This window comes from Gorilla gorilla, chromosome 19 (genome assembly GCF_029281585.2).
Source record: "Gorilla gorilla gorilla isolate KB3781 chromosome 19, NHGRI_mGorGor1-v2.1_pri, whole genome shotgun sequence".
Taxonomy (NCBI): domain Eukaryota; kingdom Metazoa; phylum Chordata; class Mammalia; order Primates; family Hominidae; genus Gorilla; species Gorilla gorilla.
The window spans coordinates 49712207-49732578 of record NC_073243.2 but is presented as its reverse complement, the minus strand read 5'-3'; the positions used below and the strand labels follow the sequence as shown (position 1 = coordinate 49732578).

At 37.3% G+C, this 20372-nt stretch overlaps 1 protein-coding gene across 2 annotated transcripts in view; it reads right to left on the bottom strand.

Annotated features, from left to right (window-relative positions):
* Positions 1 to 16483, bottom strand: part of LOC101128582 (3',5'-cyclic-AMP phosphodiesterase 4D-like) — a 513332-nt gene extending 496849 nt beyond the window's left edge. For both annotated transcript variants that reach the window (XR_010131761.1, XM_063700736.1), the window contains exon 1: positions 16382 to 16483. The gene's annotated coding sequence lies outside the window, so the exon portion shown is untranslated. The remainder of the gene's footprint in view (positions 1 to 16381) is intronic.
* Positions 16484 to 20372: the final 3889 nt, after the last annotated feature.

The window sequence follows — 20372 nt, the reverse complement described above, 5'->3', positions numbered from 1 at the left end:
TTACCAAATTTTTTAAGCCCTCTGTTGAGATCTACTGCTCCAAAGAAAAAAGATTCCTTTCAAAATATTACTGCTCACTGACAATGCACCTAGTCACTCAAGAGATCTGATGAAGAACTATGAGGAGATTAATGTTGTTTTCATGCCTTTAACAAAATATTCATTCTGCAGTTCATAGATCAAGGAGTAATTTTGACTTTCAAGGCTTATCATTTAAGAAATATATTTTTGTAAGGCTGTAGCTGCCATAAACAGTGATTCCTCTAATGGATCTGAGCAATGTCAGTTGAAAGCCTTCTGGAAAGAATTCACCATTCTAGATGCCATTAAAAACATTCATGACTCATGGGAGGAGGCCAAAATGCCAATATTAACAGAAGTTTGGAAGAAGCGATTCCACTTCTCATGGATGGCTTTGAGTGGTTCAAGATTTTAGGGGAGGAAGTCACTGCAGATGTGGTGGAAATAGCAAGAGAACTAGAATTAGAAGTGGAGCCTGAAGATGTGATTGAATTTCTGCAATCCCATGATAAAATTTGAAGATTTGAGGAGCTGCTTCTTACAGATAAGCCAAGAAAGTGGTTTCTTGAGATGGAATCTACTCCTGGTGAAGATGCTGTGAACATTGTGGAAGTAACAACTAAGGATTTAGAATATTACATTAACTTAGTTGATAAAAAGCAGCAACTGGGTTTGAGAGGACTGACAGCAATTTTGAAAAGTTCTGTGAATAAAATGCTATCAAACAGCACTGCATGTTACATAAAAATATTTCATGAAAGGAAGAGTCAATTGATGTAGCAAATTTCATTGTTGTCTTATTTCATGCAATTGTCACAGCCACCCCAACATTCAGAAACCACCATCCTGATCATTCAGCAGCCATCAATGTCAAGGCAAGACTCTCCACCAGCAAAAAAATTACAACTTGCTGCAGGCTCAGTGATCATTAGCATTTTTTAACAACCAGTATTTTTAAATTAAGGTATGTACTTTTTTTAGGTATAATGCTATTTGCACACTTAATCAACTACAGTATACTAGAAATGTAACTTACATACATTGGGAAACCAAAATGTTTGCATGGCTTGCCCTATTGCAATAGTCACTTTATTGCAGTGGTCTGAAACTGAACCCACAATACTCCCAAAGTATGCCTATGCTGAGACACTAGCCCATTTCTATGGCCTATTAGGTATCCCCATGTAGTGAGCCCAGGGATAGTCTGGTATGTGGAACAGAATGAGCATTTTTACCAATAGTTACATGGTTTTGGGCAAACCATGTAACACTTGAGTCCCAATTAGCAATAATAATAATAGTACCTTCCTCACAGATTTTATGGTGAGGATTCAGTAATATGGGAAAATAAGTTTATTTATATTGATTCAGCAAACACATACAGTGCTTACTATATGTCAGAATGGCTTATAATACTTTATAAATAATAACACTTTACAAATAATAACTAATCTTCACAATGATCCTGTGAGGGAAACGATGTTAAAATTCCCATTTCACAGATAAGAAAACTGAGGCACAGCCAACTTAGGTCATTTTTCCCAGGTCACACAGCTAATAAGCAGCAAAGCCTGATTCCAACCCAGACAGTCTAGCACCGGAGTTCCTACTCTTGATCACTACCATAAGCTGCCTCCAATCATACTGCCTTTCTGCCTTTGAAAGCACTATAGAAATCTAATTATTATTATTAAATGAAAAATCTGAAACATAAGCACACCCTTGCACTTCCATTCTCTTTCCTGAGATCCTTGTTGGTTAAGGACATCAATCCTGTAAACTACAACCTCATTACCAGCTTTACTCCCTCTCTTACCCTAAAGCCCATTGTTGCCAAATCTTATTGTGTTCAACTCTGAAATGGCTGTCTTATTCTCACTGTCAGTGCTTCCACTCAAGCCTATTTCATTGTCACCTAGGCTACAAATGGTCTCTGACTTAGGATGGTTCAACTTAGGATTTTTCAACTTTGTGATGGTGCAAAAGTAAACACATTTGGTAGAAACCATATTTTGGATATTTTTTTCACTTTCAGTACAGTATTCAATAAATTACATGAAATATTTATGTAATTTACTTTATTACATGATTTACATTACGTGATTTTCCCCAACTGCAAGCTAATGTAAGTGCTCTGAACACATTCGAGGTAGGCTAGGCTAAGCTATGACATTTGATAGGTTAGGCATATTAAATGCATTTTCAACTTATGGTTAGTTTATTGGGACATAACCCTATCATAAGTTGAGGAGCATCTGAAGAAAGACAGACAGACAGAGAGAAGGAAGGAAGGAAGGAAGGAGGGAGGGAGGGAGAGACAGAGAGAGAGAGAGAGATGAAAGAAAGAAAGAAAGAAAGAAAGAAAGAAAGAAAGAAAGAAAGAAAGAAAGAAAGGAAGGAAGGAAGGAAGGAAGGAAGGAAGGAAGGAAAAAGAGAAAAAAAGAAAGAAAGAGAAAGAAAGAAAGAAGGAAAGAAGGAAGGAATGAAAGGAAGGAAGGAAGGGAAGGAAGGGAGGCAGAGAAGCAAGGGAGGGAGGAAGGAAGAAAGGGAGAAAGACAGAGACCTCCTATATTTTGGGACAACTGGTGAAATTTGAATAAAGTTTGGAGATCAGACTTCAGATATTAGATATTACCACATAGGGGTAATGGGGTATGATGTCTGCAACTTACTTTCAAATGGTTTAGAAAAGTGCTCTTAATAATATGTATATGTTAAAGAACAAGAGAATGATAAAGTAAATGTGGCAAAATGTTAACAATTGGTAAATTCAGATGAAGAATATCCTAAAACTTTTTGACAATTCTTGCAACTTCCTCTAAATTAAAATTATTTCAAAAAGTTTTTTTAAGCTAACAAATCTTGCTGCCCTGGCACACACAGAGCTGATCATGGCCTTCCCCTGCCACTCCACTCCTCAGATCCCCTCACCAAAGTGTCAATGGCTCCCCATGCCAACTCAAAAGGTCCGAAGAGCTCATCTGGTATGCAAACCATACTACCATATGCTTTCACCTCTGTCATTCCAATTTCATGGTGCTCTTCCCAACACTATGCACTCTACACCCTCCCCACTGTTTGATGTACCATGCCCCCTGACCCCACCCCAGCCACCCAGCATTATTCTGCTTCAAAGCCTTTGAAGAGGCTATTTCCTTTACCTAGAGTAAAACAACCTTTTTTTCCTAAAGATAAGCATCAGTCACATCCTTGCCTCAAGGCCTAATTTGAATCCTATTCTTTCCAAGTCATCACTCAGATCCACCCAGTTGGAATTTTTTTATCTTCCCAAGGCAGGTGTTGACCTCTGCGTTTGGCTTACTGTCTCAGTCCCTTTGAGCTGCTATATATATATATATATATATATATATATATACCTTAGACTGGGCAATTTATAAACAACAGAAATTTATTGCTCATAGTTCTGAGAGCTGTGAAGTTCAAAATCAAGGCACCAGCAGATTAAATGTCTGATGAGGGCTCATACCTTATAGACAGCACCTTCTATGTGTCCTCACATGATGGAAGGGGCAAACAGGCTCCCTCAAGACTCTTTATAAAGGCACTAATTCATTCATGGAGAGAGAGCCCTCACAACCTAATCACCTCCCAAAGGCCCCCCTCTTAATACCACCACTTTGGTGATTAGGTTTCAGCATATGAATTTGAGAGGGATACAAAAATTCAGACTATAGCACTTACCTCCACTCCTTATACTGGAAATTTCATTTATGTGTCCTTCACCCACCAAATTAGGAGTTGGCAGAGGCTGGTAAAAACGTGGTTTTCATCTTTATAACCCTTGTCCCTTTTTAAATAATTTAAAAAACGTGTGCTGCCAGGGCTGATCAGCAGATTCAAGGCAACAGGGGAAGTCACAGTTCTGGCAATGAGCTTCACTAAACATGCGAAGTCATTCAGACACACTTTCCACTCTCCACAGCTCCCAGCTCTGCAAGGAAAGGCAGAGAGGAGAGACATCCTCCACAGGCTCACCTTACCCCCAACAATGTTCCTGTATGGAGCTCCTCCCCTTTCCAGAAGCCCCTTCATTCAGTCAGGTCAGTTTGTCACACCCTGCCTCAGACCTTCCAGCAAGCTCTGTGCAGCTGCTGCTGGCAGCGAAAGGATGTGTGTGAAGCTGCTCTAGCTGCAGGTTAGAGCTTCTCCAGGACTCTAAATGCTTGAATGGCTTTATTTTCAATACTTTACCTTTTTTTAAGAGAAAATAAATTTAAGCCTTTTGAAAAAACTTATGTAAAAGAGTCTTTTTTTAACTCCTTAGAAAGTTCTAGATAGAAAACAAAATAAGCGTGCTCAAAAGGAATAGAAATTCAATTCTGTTTGCTTTCTAGGTCTTCTCTCCCTTAATGTTATGCTCCCTAAGCACCCTTTCTTTCTTCCAGTGCCCATAGGTTTTGTTCAAATCAAGGCTCAGTTTCTTCTTCCATCTCTTCCTTCTACTGACAGAGACTAAGGCTCAAGGGCAATTAAGTCACTTGGCCAAGGTTATGTTGCCCTAAAGTGGCTCTAGGTTTGTTAGTGGGTTTATACATCCTACAACTGGAGCTTAGGATCAAACACTGAGATTTGGGGATTGCACATGTAGTTATAGCCAGAAGAGCCAGGTCCTTCAAGGAGAATAAGGAGAAAAATATAAGGCCAAGGTCTGGACATTGGGAAACCTGCACTTAGGGGACACAGGAAGTCATCCTATGATGAAAATGGCTTTCCATTAAACTCTAAGAGATTACTCCCTAAAACTCATTCTATAATAAGAAAAACAAAATATACCACTCTTGAGTAAGATCTAAATACAAGAACCATTCTTTTTCCTTTCATTCATTTAGCAAGTATTGATTAATGTCTATCATATACTAGAAATGTTTCTATGTTCTAAGGAGACAGTAGTGTACAAAACAGACTAAGTTCCTGTTTGCAGAGAATTTACCAGAGCTAATCTTGTAATATCTGAAAAATCAGACTTCCTAAAACAAGCTATTTATTCTCTATGAACTTCACTTCTCTCATCTGTTAAATGAAAAAAATAAAATAAAAATAAAAGACAATTACCACCCACATCACATAGAGTTGCAGGGAAAGCTGAGTGAAATGTCATATAGAAGGTGCCTAACATAGAGTGACATTCAGTAGATAATCAATAAGGGGTAATAACTAAATCTGATTACATACTACCAGAGTTATCCTTCACTATCCCTCAGGACTCAATCTAACAAATAATCCTGTCAGCATGTTCTAAATCCAATCATTCAGATATAACCCTAGAGATTTTTGCTATTTCTGCATTCAAGTCTGCACTACACTCAATACTTTTTCCTCATTCCAAGTAATAACTGTAAAATCATAGTTTTTACATGCAAGTTTTATATATTTCTAATCCACATTAAAATCATCAGTAACTATTAAAATTTAAAAGTTCATGCATGTGACATACCACCTAAAAGTAACTGAGATGTCACCGGAAGTCTGTTGGGTCTACTTTGGGAGATGCTTCTCCACAGGCTCGACTTGGCAGAACTGATCACAGTATCTAAATTTGGCTTCTTTAAATGAAACACATTTTGGAGAGCTCCACAGTCTGCCATCCTCTCACAATCTCCACTGTTACTCTCCTAACACAGCCCCTGCCATGACTGTCATAGCCTCCCAACTTCCACCCTTGCTCCCTATAGCCCGTGCCCCACACAGCAGCCAGAATCAGACCATGTCTCTCCCCTGCCCCAAATCCACCAATGGATTGCCATGGCACTTAGAAAGAATGTAACGAGCTTACTGTTGTCTACAAAGGCCTTGCGTGATCTGGTCCCTTGTTGTCTCCCCCACCTCAGTTCCTACCCTTCTTTCCATTGGAAGTACAGCTGCTGCAGCACCAAACGTCATTCAGACAGCCTTGCATCCACTAATGCCCCTGCGTGCAGCACACTTTGCCCAGATTGTCATGGCTCACTCCCTCACTTCAGAAGCCTTCCCTCAACACTAATCAAAAAAACACCTCCGCCATCATTCCCTTTCTGCTCACCTTGCTTTATTTTCTCAATAACCCTTATCACGGCCAAGCATTAAATTATGTATTCACACATTTGTTTAATGTCTGTCAATCCCCATTAGATTATAAACTCTAGGATGGCCTCCATTTTGTCTACTTTTACACTAGTATATTACTAATGCCTGAAATAGTATGGAAGTCACTCAACAAGTATATATTTGTTGGTTGAAGGTATGTGTGACTGGGCAAAGTGGATAACCAGTATTCTTTAAAATATGTCCAGTTTGAAGTTCCTCTATGACATGTAGAATAGGCAGGAAGAAATGCAAACCTGGAGTTAAGGAGAGAGGAAATCAAACAGCAAGAGCATATGAAAACATGATCAAAACCCCACGGACTCACCCAGCAAATGCTATAGTAATAGCGGCTCCAAAATACAGAAATTGATTAGAGACAGAATAGAGCTCAGGGATAGATATGAATAAAACTGAAAAAGAACCAACTTCATTATTCAAGAATTTGTGGCTTAAACTCAATTTGCTTTAAAAAGGAGGAGTTGGGGAGAAGTGTGTAAGTAAATAAGCAAAATTTTAATTTTAGCCTGTAATAACAACTTACTCCCTGACCAAGCTTTAAAAACAGTGCTGAAAAGTAACCAGGTAAGTTGAGATTTTTCTGTTTGTTTGGTTTGATTTTACACAGCATGTAAAAGTTAAATTTCCAAAAGGGAGGCTGTTAAGATGGAGGAAAAAAGGTGAAATGACTTCTGGTAGACTGAGTGTATTAATGGCCCAACTCATGGCCTTCCTATGTATGCACACTTTGACTCATAACTTTACAATCCTCCACTCGGACTCGGAGTTCCACCACAAACTGCTTTGGCCAGTGGGGTGTTAGCAAATGTGACACACAAAGAGACTTGAAAAGTGCATGTGTGTTGCCAACTACCATTTTACACAACTGGACTTGCCCATGCTTCGACCCCAGACACCACTATGAAAACATCCCTGAGCTAGCCTGTTGGAGGGATATGAGAGACGTGGGAAGGAGCATTGACTTTACCAAGGAAGGTCATCTTGGCTTGCCAGCTAACTCCTAATGCATGAGTAAGGCTTGCTAAAATAATCAGAATCTGCTTAGATAACCAGAACTCCCCAGCCAACTGGCAGACTCATGAAAATCTTCAATGATTATCCTTTTAATCATTTATCCATTTAATCCAAAACTATGTTTTGGAACTGTTTGTTACACAACAACAGCTAACTGATACAACTTGGATAATTCCCTCCAAATAACAAAGGAGATTAAAAGAGGAGGTTGAAGGAGTCCCTTAAATTCAAATTCAAGGTCATAATTTTAAAATATTTTATCTAAAAGTCTAAAGCATTTAAAAAACAAATTCAGCAAAAGAATTCTGGATTTTCTGGTTAAATCTTTTTAAATCATTTGAAAACAAGATTATGAGAAAATACATTTAATGTAATTGCAATCCAAAGCTGAACCATTAGCATCCCCTTAAATTATAAAAATGGGGTGATTTTTTTTACAAGTATAAATAACTTACACTGAGTAAGCTGTCTGGTTTTATTTATGGCCTCCAAGAAAAACAAAATGGAGCCACGTACGTTCACTTCATCCTTCAGTAATTCTACTCTAGCCTCATCACAGGGGACTTCTCATTTCCGTAGCAGTAGAGTCTATTTTCATTAAAAGAAACTATTCCTTCCTTCATCTTTAAAACATTAACTACCTTCTTGTATATATACCAGATTCACTTAAAGAACTACAGCTAAAAGAAACCAGCAACTATTTGCTTCTATTCATGCTTTTGTATTGGCATAAGCACTACCTCTTTTCCCCTCCAAGGTTATCTTTTCTTTTTTCTTTGCATATTTCCCAGGAGCTCTGCACTAAAGCATAAACTTTCACATTAGAGAAGTGAATAATAAAGCAGACACCAGAGGAATACATATGCTGTTTGAAGAGGCTTTCTCACCCAGCCTCCTTCATGCTTGCAGACTCATACCCAGTGCAGTTGACAATTTTAGTTCACTCAGAATCCATTCTTTTCCATAAACATACACATCTTTGTATGAGGAGAAAGTGAACCAAATTGAGAACATTATTAAAGACACAAGTAATAATATGTGCTGTAGAGCCTTCTAGTATGCTGAGTCTCATTTGGTCCTCCTTGTGTGGCAAGCATAAACTGGATTCCCACCTCTGTTTTACAGGCAAGGAAACTGAGGCTGGCGGTGGCAATGTAACTTGATGTTTCTCCTTTATAAAGTGACTAAGTCAGGATTCAAACCCAAGTTCAAGATCCTTTTCTGTACACTATGCTTCTGAATCTTACAGCGTTGGGGAGGGGGAAGTTTTCATGTAAAAGAAAAGGACAACAGACATATTTACATTTACTTTGAATAATTGCATGAAAAAAGGAGCTACCAACTGGTAATATCTCTAGAACAACATTCTACAGCACTCAACAGAAAGCTATATAATTTTGCATCATGTTATATACTGATCACACTAGAGCAACAAATACTAAAATGAAGATTCCCAAACAACTTGGCTTGACAATCACAGCTTCACCACCTCTTAATATTCACAATGTGCTGTTTGTTCTTTATCCAACATAGCCTACTGCAATAAATTCTTGTTTCTCCAAAATACATTTAAGGGATGTGGTGCTGCAAATAATTGAATAGGCAGGTTAGTGGAGACTACTAAATGTAGTAACATCTCATTTATTTCTGTCTGTCCAATTTTAAAGCTCTAGAACTAAGGTTGGTAAACTCTTTTGTAAAAGGTCAGATACTAAATACTTTAGGCTATACAGACCATATGATCTCTGCGGGAACCACTCAATTCTGCCCTTACAGTGTGTGAAAGCAGCAGTAGATGATATATAAACAAATGAGCATGGCTGTGTTACAATAAAACTTTATTTACAAAAAACAGATTTGGCCTACAGGAAGTAGTAGTTTGCCACCCCTTGCTCTAAAACATAACCCTCACCCAGAAGGAAAAAAGGCAGTCACGTCTTATTTACTCTCAGGGGAGAACTGACACCCTGAGTGACACCTATTCTCTCATTTTATACATAGGTTTTAGAAACTAGGCTATTTTCTTGCTTACAGCCTATAGCAAAATAGGAGCAGGAATTTTAAAGCAAGGGTATTAGTATAGGCAGTAGACTGAAGTCCAAACCCTTAGAACATCACCAGAGGGCTGATGCAGTAGAGCAGTCTGGGCCAGTTAGTGCAGGGGCAAACACTCTTCCTAAATCCCTTCGTGTCCTCTTAATCATCTCAGTATCACCTCAATCAGTATCACCAAAGGAAGATTCCATTTAATCTCTCTAAAACAGAAGAAACAAAGATGCAGGGATCCTTTTGTAAAGACCCATGAAAACTGGTTATATCTAGAAGTTTTGAAACTGACTGAATAAACTTCAGCTATCTAGAAAATATATTTTGTGAAATAATCAGTTCCCCAAATAATAATAAGATGACAAACATTTATAAAACACTATGAGATATGCATCATTCAAAGCAATTTTGAAATTAATATACGTAAAATGTAAAGCATTTTACGTATATTAATTTACTTAATCTCTACAACAACCCAACCAGATAGGTACTATTGTTATCCCATTTTCCAGATAATTAAATGGAGGTACATGAAGATTAATTAGTTTGTCCAGAGTAACTCAGGTACTAAGTGGCAGAGCTGGGATCTGAACCCAGGCAGTCTGGCTCCAGAGACCACAGAGTTATGGGTTCATGCAAAAGTAATTGCAGTTCTTGCCATTTTCATGACAAAAACCGCAATTACTTTTGCACCAACCTTTTGCACCAATAATTGCTACACTATGCTGAGGCATTACTTTATACCTATATGTGGACTGCCTTAGTTCAAAGACTAGAAATATAATACATACACTTAAAATATCTATTAAATAGAATATAATCTTCAGAATCTTAAAACTGAGACATATCAGTGTTTTCAGTGCCTCAGGGTGAAGAATGCAAGTGCCTATTATTATTGTTCAGTTTCACCAAAATAAAAAGATTGCTAGGATGTCAGATTCAGGATATTTTACTCTTTTGGTGTTGTATTTTAAATTGTCTTTGGAATGAGCCAGGGAAATAAACAACAAGTAAATGGAGTTATGGGAAAATTCTTTTTAGGCATTCCTAGTCTAATCAGATAAATATGAGAATGTGACATGAGTTCATGCTTTTATTTTTTAGGTCAGGATATGAAGATTAAAACAGTTTCTATTTGTTGTCTTTATTTCTTAAGTAGCTTGATTGTAAATTTGGTTTATAGGAGGAAAATAATTTAGTTGTTAAAATAGCTGAGTTTATTATTGGCTTAACACCCAACAAAAATATTTTAACCTACTATATCCAAGATAAAGGACTAAAATTGGTTTGACAGGCTTATGACTTTTATTGAAACTGATGTTTTATTAACAGAAAATTAACAGATTTGGAGAGATTTTTTAAATAGAATAACCTGAAAAAAATTTGTTTACTGAGAGGTAACTGTGTGTTTTTTATTTGTGATATAAATACTTTTGTTGATCCCTAGAAGTTCAGAGTGGAGAAAAATCTTCTAACTTCTGAAGTCAGCCACTTGCAACCCAAAAACTCACCAGAACCTGACCAGGCTGGCACACTAATCTCAGAATTCTAGCCTCCAGAACTGTAAAAAAACAATAAATTTCTGTTGTTTATAAGACACCCAGTTGATGATACTTTGTTACAGCAGCCTGAACTAAGACAATCACCAAACCAACTTTTTATTCTTCCCAGACACAAATAGGACTATAGCCCCAGCTTCCCTTTCACTATATGGGGCCATGTGACCAAGCTCTGGCCAATAGAAGGTGAGCAGACTTCTATGAGTTTTCTCCTTTGCCAAAGCACAAACACCAGGAAGCTGGTCGTGACAACAAGGTGATAAGAGTGGAGTCACAAGAACACTGCTTGAATGAATGAGAAGAATCTGCCCATCAAGAATACTCACTTTAGGCTTTGTTTTTGAGTAAGAAATAAACTTCTCAGTTAAGTCAACAAGATTTCAGATTTTATATGTTATGGCAGTTAACATCACCAAAACTAACATGTAGAATCTAATAAGGATATCTAAAGCTCTGGAAATGTATTTCCTGGAATGGTACAACTTTATTCCTTTCTTGTTGATTTTAGATTTTATAACATAATTGTATATCTCAGATGTTATTACCATATCTTCCATTAAATATCATGTTTGTAGATAATTGTCCTAGCTGCAAAATATATAGATGCTTATAAATTTTGTTTTAGCAATTTTAAGTAGCAATATATATTGTCAGTACATCCTAAACTGAAAGGGCAGAGATCTGGATTCTAGTTCCAGGTACTCTAGGTTCCTGTCTCAGTTCTACTGCATATGAAACTTAAACCTGGTAACATCTTGGTTCCACCATTTATTTGTCAAATATGGTAACTGAATTAAATAAGGCTGGAGACTCTAAAAAGTAAAATTGTATAAGAAAATTTTTATGTTTCTTCTCTGGGGGTGGGTGGGGGACAGGGTCTCACTCTGTTGCCTGCCCAGGCTGGAATGCAGTGATATAATCACGACTCAACTGCAGCATGGAACTGACAGGCTTAAGTGATCCTCCCACCTCAGCATCCCAAGTAGCTGGGACCACAGATGTGAGCCACCACACCCAGCCAAGAAAATTAATATATTTCTACCCAGTACTTTTTGTATACACTACAGATTGGTCATTCCTTCATTATTAACATAGAAAATATGTTGAGGAGAAAAGTAGCAACCTCATAATAACCCTTTTTCTTTGAGAATTATCCTAAAAGTTCTGCAAACATGAAATAAATGTCTAGTAGGTTATAAGCTCCTTGAGGAAACCATGTCTTGTTCATCTTTGTGTTTCTAGCACCTAACTCCTGATTTTTGCTGAATAAATAAAGTCTTATTGAGAAGTTAAAAAAAACATTATTTCACTATAGTTTTAAATTACTGAAGAAGTGTCCTTATCCAATCACCAAAGGCACAAAAAAGTCAGGCCAATGGCCCTAGATCCAGTTTTCAAATACTACTACAAATGAAATTGTTTCATTCCTAGAAAGTTCTCTCATGAATTTCTGGGTGAGCTGTGTGAGATAAAAGTGGAGATAATCCACTCCATTTTAATATGTTTTACTTATTGTGATTCGTCTATGATTTCTTCTATCTTTTAAAAAGGGTTCAACAGGTGAAATGGGTAACTGCTTTAGCATAACAAATATTGCTGTTAGGAAATCATCAAACTATAACAGCTGTGAGCTGAAACCACTGAAATGTAGGATGCAGCTATGGACATTATTCCAAAAAGCATAATGATTTTCTGAAGCAGAACCACCTAAAAATTTGGGATTCAAAACTGCTAATTGATCTTTCAAATCATTCAGAAGGTCATTTTGACCATTCATTGCATCCCTGAGATGAAAAGACTACTAGGAATAAGCATCACCTCAAAACCTACATGATTATTTTCTTAGCAAAATTTAATAATGAGAGTCAAGACAGGAATTTAAAAAAAAAAAACCCAAGAACATCTGTCAGTCTAAATTTCCTAACCCACTTTTTCCTGTGAGGAAAATATGTCCTCTAAAACTTCGTCATTGGCAGCTCTAAATGTAGGCTGTGAAGGAATGCTTATCTAACTATTGGCTTAGTGCTGTATCTAAGTGGAAAGAAAATTACGGCACAAGCTTAACCAACAGGAACATTCATCCTGTTTGAGGGAAGTAAACATAGCTTAGAAAATTAGTCAATCCAATCAATAAGAAATATATCTGATACTTTCCATTTTAAAAATTGAAAATTTGCAAAGAATTTTTATTAATATACTGATAATTGTTGCAATATGTAATATTTATACGACTATGGCACATGGAAGTTTACTAAATATGTTTTCACATACAATGCCACATTCGTTTATCACAGTAAACCTATCGGTATTTTTAATACTCAAGTAATAGATGGATCAGCATTGAAGCTCCAATGGGAGCTTCAATGGGAGCTTAAACAAATGTAAGGTCCAAAAGCCTTCATAACATTAGGATCAAACAGTGAAGATTTTCTTTGCTTCAAAAGTTTTGTCCATTACTGGGAATATGTTTTAGAAGTAAAGAGTCCTAACCCTAGCATGATGAGCTACAGTCATAATAATAGTGTACATGTACAGCACATTACAAATTACACATTACAATGTTCTTTTGACAAGCACTTTCTCATTGTGATGTGGCTATTCACCAATCTAGTAAAATACCAGAACATATATCATTATTTTCATTTAAAAGACATAGAGACTGAGGCTTAGAAAACGTTTCATGGCCTGAGCGTGGTCCTGTTGACTCTAAGATTAATTCACCAAAATGTTCTGCTTCTTGAAATCAGATATTAGAGGAACACAGTTATAGTTAAGTTGGAATCATTGATTGTCTTGAAATTAAATGAAAGCTCCTCTTCCACCAGTGTCTAGCTCCACAAAAGGAGGGACTTAAAGAAATGTAGGGCATTTAACTCCTTGGTGGTGTGCTTTTTCTGTGGAAAGAGGGACATTTGTTTCATTCGTTTTGTTCTGCTTTTTTAAAAACATGCTCAAGGTAGACAGCAACTCTTTTGAAAACACAAAGTAAGAATAATTAAATTCTTGGGCAAGCTGAAGAAATCAAATCAGTCCTATATATAACACAGGAAAAACGTTGGAGGGAAGAGCAAATTTTTCCAAAAACAAAATTCACCAAAAAAAAACCCCACTGGAAAATGTAATTCAATCAAAAAATTATATTTTTTTCAATTTGGATTTATGTCTTTCCTTCAGTAGGTAGTGTTAATAGTCTCCAAATGCCAGTGTGTATTCATGAACACTTAGCAAGTTCATGATGTGATACATTCCTTTTTGGATACATCTTTTGTCAAATCCATCTGTCTATGGCAGATATGCATAGTTTTACAGAACCTTATCTGCAAAAGAACTTCCACAGTTAGACAAAAATGGTTTTAGAAAATTGAGAGGAGTGGATAGAAGAAAGATCAACTATTGCTGTTTGGGAGATTTTTTTTGCTTTCCCCACCATGCCTTGCCCCCAGCCCACTGTCCACTGGGCACCTGGCACCTCTAGACTCCATTTCTTAAAGCTCTGTTCTTTCACAAGTAAGAGATATGACTCTGGCATCTCAGGAAGAACTGAAGTGATGGAAGTCCCAGAGGAAAGTACCGATGCAAGACGTAAATACTCTTAGTATACACCCACCAGAATTTCCTTGAGCCTTGGTTTTAAACATCCTCTGAATTATATAGGCAGCTGATTAATGTTTGATAATTAAGCATTTTTATGTGATTCATCTCAATAAGAGCCCAAGCAAGGTAACGTAAACAATGAAGGCATAAAAAGGTGGAAGGAGATGTGAATACTACACCAAGTGGGCCACATGGACCCAAGGAAAAAGAGGAGCTGAGTTGAAGTCAGGAGCTGATTCAGATAAAGCAGCTTCAACTCTACTACTTCTTACTCTTAGATGGGCTCCAGACCACCTTGAGGGATGGGATTATATTTATTTTATAGATGCACTCCTTTCTCCCACTAATACAGTCAGTTAGGAATGTATAGCTAAGAATGAGCCAACCATTACTATTCGTGTCTATGGCTACAGAAACTCAATAAATCAACTCACTATTCTGGGTCAATAAATGAACTCATTATACTGTTTCTTCATGAAGTAAATGTGTTTCTAAAGGAATGTATTAAAATTACATTTTTAAAAATCTATGTATTTTGCATATATTTGATTGATACAGAAAAGGAGTCTACGTTGGCTACTTTTCTTTCTTTCTACAAACTTCATTCATTGGTGTGATCTGAAAGGGGATAATATTTCAGAAAGCAAAAATATTTTTAACAACAAAACTTTGCATTTCCAGTGTGATCTAAACACAAAATTATGCAAAATACAACTAATATTTCCCTCCTACTGGCTAAATCATGCCAGTTGTTTAGGTGCAATCAAAAATAAACCACTAATGTTATTTTTATAGGAATTGGCAAGTAATTGCCAACTACAGCTATTAAAAGTTTATATTTGCCACAGGAGCCTGTGATTTTAAATACTGTTCAAATGATTTATGCTTGAGAGTTATACATAGCACAAATATATACATTTGTATCTACAGGTCTAAAGAGGAAAAATTAGACAAAAAGCAACTTGAAAAGCAACCCCCTTTTTTTTTTAATGACCTACCTTTGTGCTGTATTGAGAAAAAGTATAAAAATTATTTGGGAGGAAGAAAAATATTTCTAAGCACTAATTTCATAGGCAAAAGCCCTATTATTTTTTATGATAGGCTAGAGGAAATCAATAATGATTTAAAAGCAAAAAGTAAACTGCTCACATTTACCAGTCTATACTCAGTATTAATTCTACCCTGCAGTGTATGCTATAGAAGATAATGAAATGCTGATGTTTTCTGGTTTTCCACTTCAATCTGCTCCAGCTTTATCCTAAACCTTGTCAGCAACAGAAGTTACCCCCCAGCAATCATACAAACCTAATAACGGCTTCCCTGGCTTAATTTGATCTGCTCCAATCACAGATTCCAATCCACATACTTTCTTCTGTTATGGTTGTGTCTGTATGTGTTTAATGTACTTTTTATAAGGCTTTTTTACAACAAGCTCATGGTTTTTCATTCAGCCCTCTACCACATAAACAGAACCACTGAAGAGCATTTTTGTTCATATAAAAATGTTTTAGTTATTCATAGTGTATGTCTTCAATTGGCTGCAGATTACAGTGAACAAAAGTATTGCTGCCATCATTTTACATTTCTCCTGTTCCTGTGCCCTATCTGCTGTGTACCCCTGTCCCCAAAGCATTTATTATAATATTTGCTGCTTGCTCTCAGTTTTGGACTGAGATGCTGGGGGTGGGAAACCTTAAAACTTGCCTGACTCAAGTGCTCTCTAAGCTTTGATCCCAGCATCCTGCTTTAACCTGCTCCTGTTGGACCTCTGCCACTTTACTGACCCCATAAAACAAACAGAGCTAGCAAATGCATCAAACAGCCTCCTTCAAAATGCAGCTTGACTGTGATTCATGGCACAAAGCTGGAATAACCCTGCCAGTTCTTAGAAGCTTTAAGATTCATCGTCTTGAACTTGATACACATAGTATAGCACCTTAAAAACGAATCATCTGCTAGTTCAGTATTTTCTACTTACAATCACTCCCTCCCAGGGCATGTAATTAATTTACTGAGCTTAAAAAAAAAATATCAGGATTACTCACACAGTCTTGAAGATGCAATGTCAGCTATTTAGGACAGAAACATCCAAGGCCGTGTCAGAACTCAATTACGACTACATATGCATTAAGGCAGGAACTGGCAGGCCTCAGGGTACGCCAACTATAGGACTCGTGCTTCTCGTACGCTGGGCTATAATCTATGAAACTGAGCTCCAGAGCCAGCCAATCACTTAGCTCCTCATAACAAGTCTAACTGGCTCTGGAAAGCTGAAAGGGCTGCACTGGAACAACACAGATGAGATATTCTACACATTAATCTACTTATCTGGAATCACTTTGCCTCTAAAGGCCAGAGAAAAATCACAGCTTCCTTGTCGGAGGGGAAAAGGACAGGTGATCTGGGGAAAACGCAGCTACACCTGGAGCAAGGTCTCTTCCCGGCTTGGCAATCCCAGCTGTGCCGGCGCTACAGGACCCGAGCCGTCCCAGAAACCAAAGGGCAGGCACGGCAGCAAACGCCTGAGGTAATTTTCATCTTTCTTTTTATTTTTAGTAGAATAATGCAGACTGAAAGTGATAAGCATAAAGTCGCTGAGGCAACTAGATATGCTTCGATTTTATTTTACATTTTCCTATTCTAATCGTGTGCAGGATCATTTGTTATGAAGTCTGAGGAGGGGGAGAATTAATGTACCTGAAATAAACTTGAAACTAAAACGATCATTTGTGGAGGAAAATACAGGATTTTCCAGAACAGTTTCAGAGCTACCTTTGCAGATGGGTAGGCTTTTCACCCACCCACAGAAAGAAGAGTCAAGGGGGCTGAGACAGGACAGGGATGGGTTTCAGGAGCACAATTAAAAGTTTTTCGTATCTTAAAGAAAATATCTATGTTCAGAGAGAAAATTGAGAAGATAAGTTACTGCCCAGTTCCTCTGGCCTTTGACACTTAGACCACATAAGAATGTTCCATGGTAGAAGGGTTGGGACAGAGAATCTTAGGACTCCTAAGAGAGAATCAATACTGCTCCCCTACCCCAGGTTTTTCTTGTTTTCTTTACAATAGTATCCTTATTTCCCATTACATTTTAGTGTTAGTCATACCAATTACTTGTTACACCATACTTCTACATTTGCAGTTATTAAAGGATCTGTGGAAAACATTTTAAAGCCAAAATGATTATAGAGGCAACTAAAATAAGAAAGCAAAAAAATATGTGAAACTGACATACACATAACCAGAACACCACACCCCTTAGATACTTAATGTACTTAACCCAATGACAAATCCTTCCAAATCCTTAGCAAATTGTCTGTTTCTTTAATACATTTTGTAGCAAGTGTAACATTAGCAACGAAGAAAAACTTTGGCAATAAACTTGTACATAACTAAATCAATCCTTATGCTTTCATAGTGACGATAGAATATACATAATATTTTATTTGTTTTGTTGGACTTATAAAACCCTAAGGCAAGAAGCTGAGAAGAAAATTTTGCTTTGTTTAGTGGTGACATATAAACAGTAACAGAAGAGACATTTATGCACTTTTTTTGGCTGTAGATAATTGACTGAATTCAACTTGAGATTTGACACCAGAAAGAAAAACATTGCAATAGACAGAAAACAGAAAAAGTAATCCATTGGCAATTTCCCCCCAGGGTTTGTTCTTTGAATTCTCCAATCTGTGACTAGCCAGGGAAGAATATTTCTGCTCTGTTTAAATAGTTTTTATTTAATTAAACCTTTGTTTATTTGACAGTGCTGCTGCCTTCGGTGACTATATGAGAATGGAAACTTCTAAGGAAGCCAGGTTGTTAGAATTGTTACCCCCTTTACTCAGAGATAACATAGATTATCCAGGCTGAGATGGAAAACAAGCCCTTTATTGAATTTTCAACACAGACTCCCTGCTTCTCATCTCCTTAATAAAATTTCATTAAAATCCCCTTGAACTCCCATGTTCAAATCTCCATTTGTTGACAGACGAAGCCAACAATACTCTAAACTGAGGCCTGCAAGTCATTTCATTTGTATTCTTGTCCAGAAATTTCCCATAGGAAGACTTCACCTCCTACAACTCCGAAGAAAACCCTTACTGTCCAAGACAGTCGCCAGCAACCATCCGCAGTCATTCGAGTGGAAGCTTTCACAGCTTTTGTACATTCTCTGTGTCAATATACAATTGAGTTACAGCCTGTCCCCTGGCTCCCTGACCCTTACAAACACTGAAAGTTTTGTTTGACTCAACTTCAAGCTGCTCATCTGTTAGTAAGTGATGTTCACTCCAGAACACATTTATGATGAGAACTTTCTTAAAGACCAGCACTGCTCTTCCCCTCCTATAATCATAATAATCATGATAACCTGAAACATGTTACTGGGACTCGACATTTTTCTGGGGATTGAAATATTTAGTCCTTGGAGCTGTCACATAGCAGGGGCAACCTCACACTGAAACAAAGGAAGTGATGTCCCATTATTATCCACCCTGAGCCACCATAATATGCTGTTTACATTTATTTTCTTCAGCCTGTGCAAAACAAAGCAATGGAAAAGGACACTAAAAAATATACATACTAGTACCATTATCTTCTTTTGCCTAAAATTACTAATGCACCACGTCAGTCTGCTTCCTTCAGGCATCATTCTCAATTCATCAGGACTTGTATTAGCAGGTTCTGGCTAGAGAGACTATCTCCTGTCATCACGATCAATTAATGTTTTATGGTGATCACATCAGGCCCTATCTAAGAAGCTCATGGTATACAAGGGTCACCCAAATAGCTGAGTGCAGTCCTTGCTCATATTTCCTTCATCTCAACCCCGCAAACAAGAATTAAGATGATCCCAATAAAAGAAAAATTGCTCAGGAAACTGAACCTTTTTCTGAACCAAGCACTGTCAACAAATCTCAGGTATTACAGCAACTATGGTTGACTGAAAAGTGTCTCAAAATCTGGGCCAAGAATGATTGCTAGGTCCATAAGCTAATTTGTCTGGCCTTGCCATTTACGTAAGCCAAAGAAAGTCACTCATGAGTAAACTATAGAAAACGTTCAGACCCATCCTGTTAGTATGTCAAATCAACTAAGACTGGCAGGGTATTAACTCCATTCCAGGTGACATGGATAAATAGCCCCATTATTTTCACAGTGCCAGCCTCTACCTAAGGAAACCCTAGACCTTGGAACCAGTTTCCTGGTAGGGAACTGCTGACAGTTTCAATGCTGACAGTTGGAGCCAGTGCCTCATAGTGTAAACTGAGAGAAAAATAGTTGCCTTTTAAAATGTCAGCAAGAAGGCCTGCCTCATCTTAACAAAGCAAAAAAAAATGCTTTAATTCAAATTAAAAATCATGATACTAGAGATGGGAGTCTGTGGTCACTCTAAAGATAAAGTTCATGTTCTTGGTTCAGATAACAAAACACTTTATCTGGATAAATGGACCTCAAAATTTGCTCTTGGCACATGGGGGAAATTTTTTGTTGTATTTTGTTGTTGTTGTTGTTGTTGTTATTTTTTAAATTAATCTTCCTAAGGCCATGAATATGAAATCATACTAATAATGCATGTGACAAAATTCTAAAATATATTACACTTAAAATTAGCATAAACCATCAACTTTTAGTACTCATACATTGTAGTCAAAACTCTTCTAGGTAATGAGACCTGAACAGAAGGATCCATTTATCTGTGGTCTTGCTCTTTGTCTAAGTTTCTCGAAAGCATTAGGACAATGACATATACAAAAACTGACAATTACATTTAATAAGAAAAATGTGGGGAGTGCATTCTTAATATTTGATGCTAAAACCACATCTTTGCTTTAAACATGTAAAGCAGTATAACATGGTGGTTGGTAGAAACTCTGGAGTCAGGCCACCTGGGTTCATATCCCAGCTCTGACTCTTAATTGTTAGACCCTGAGCAAGCTACTTAACAGCATTATGCCTCAGTTTCCTCCTATATAAAAGGGTGCCACACACAGTAACTACCTCCTAGGCTGGTGTGAAGATTAAATGGGCAAATAC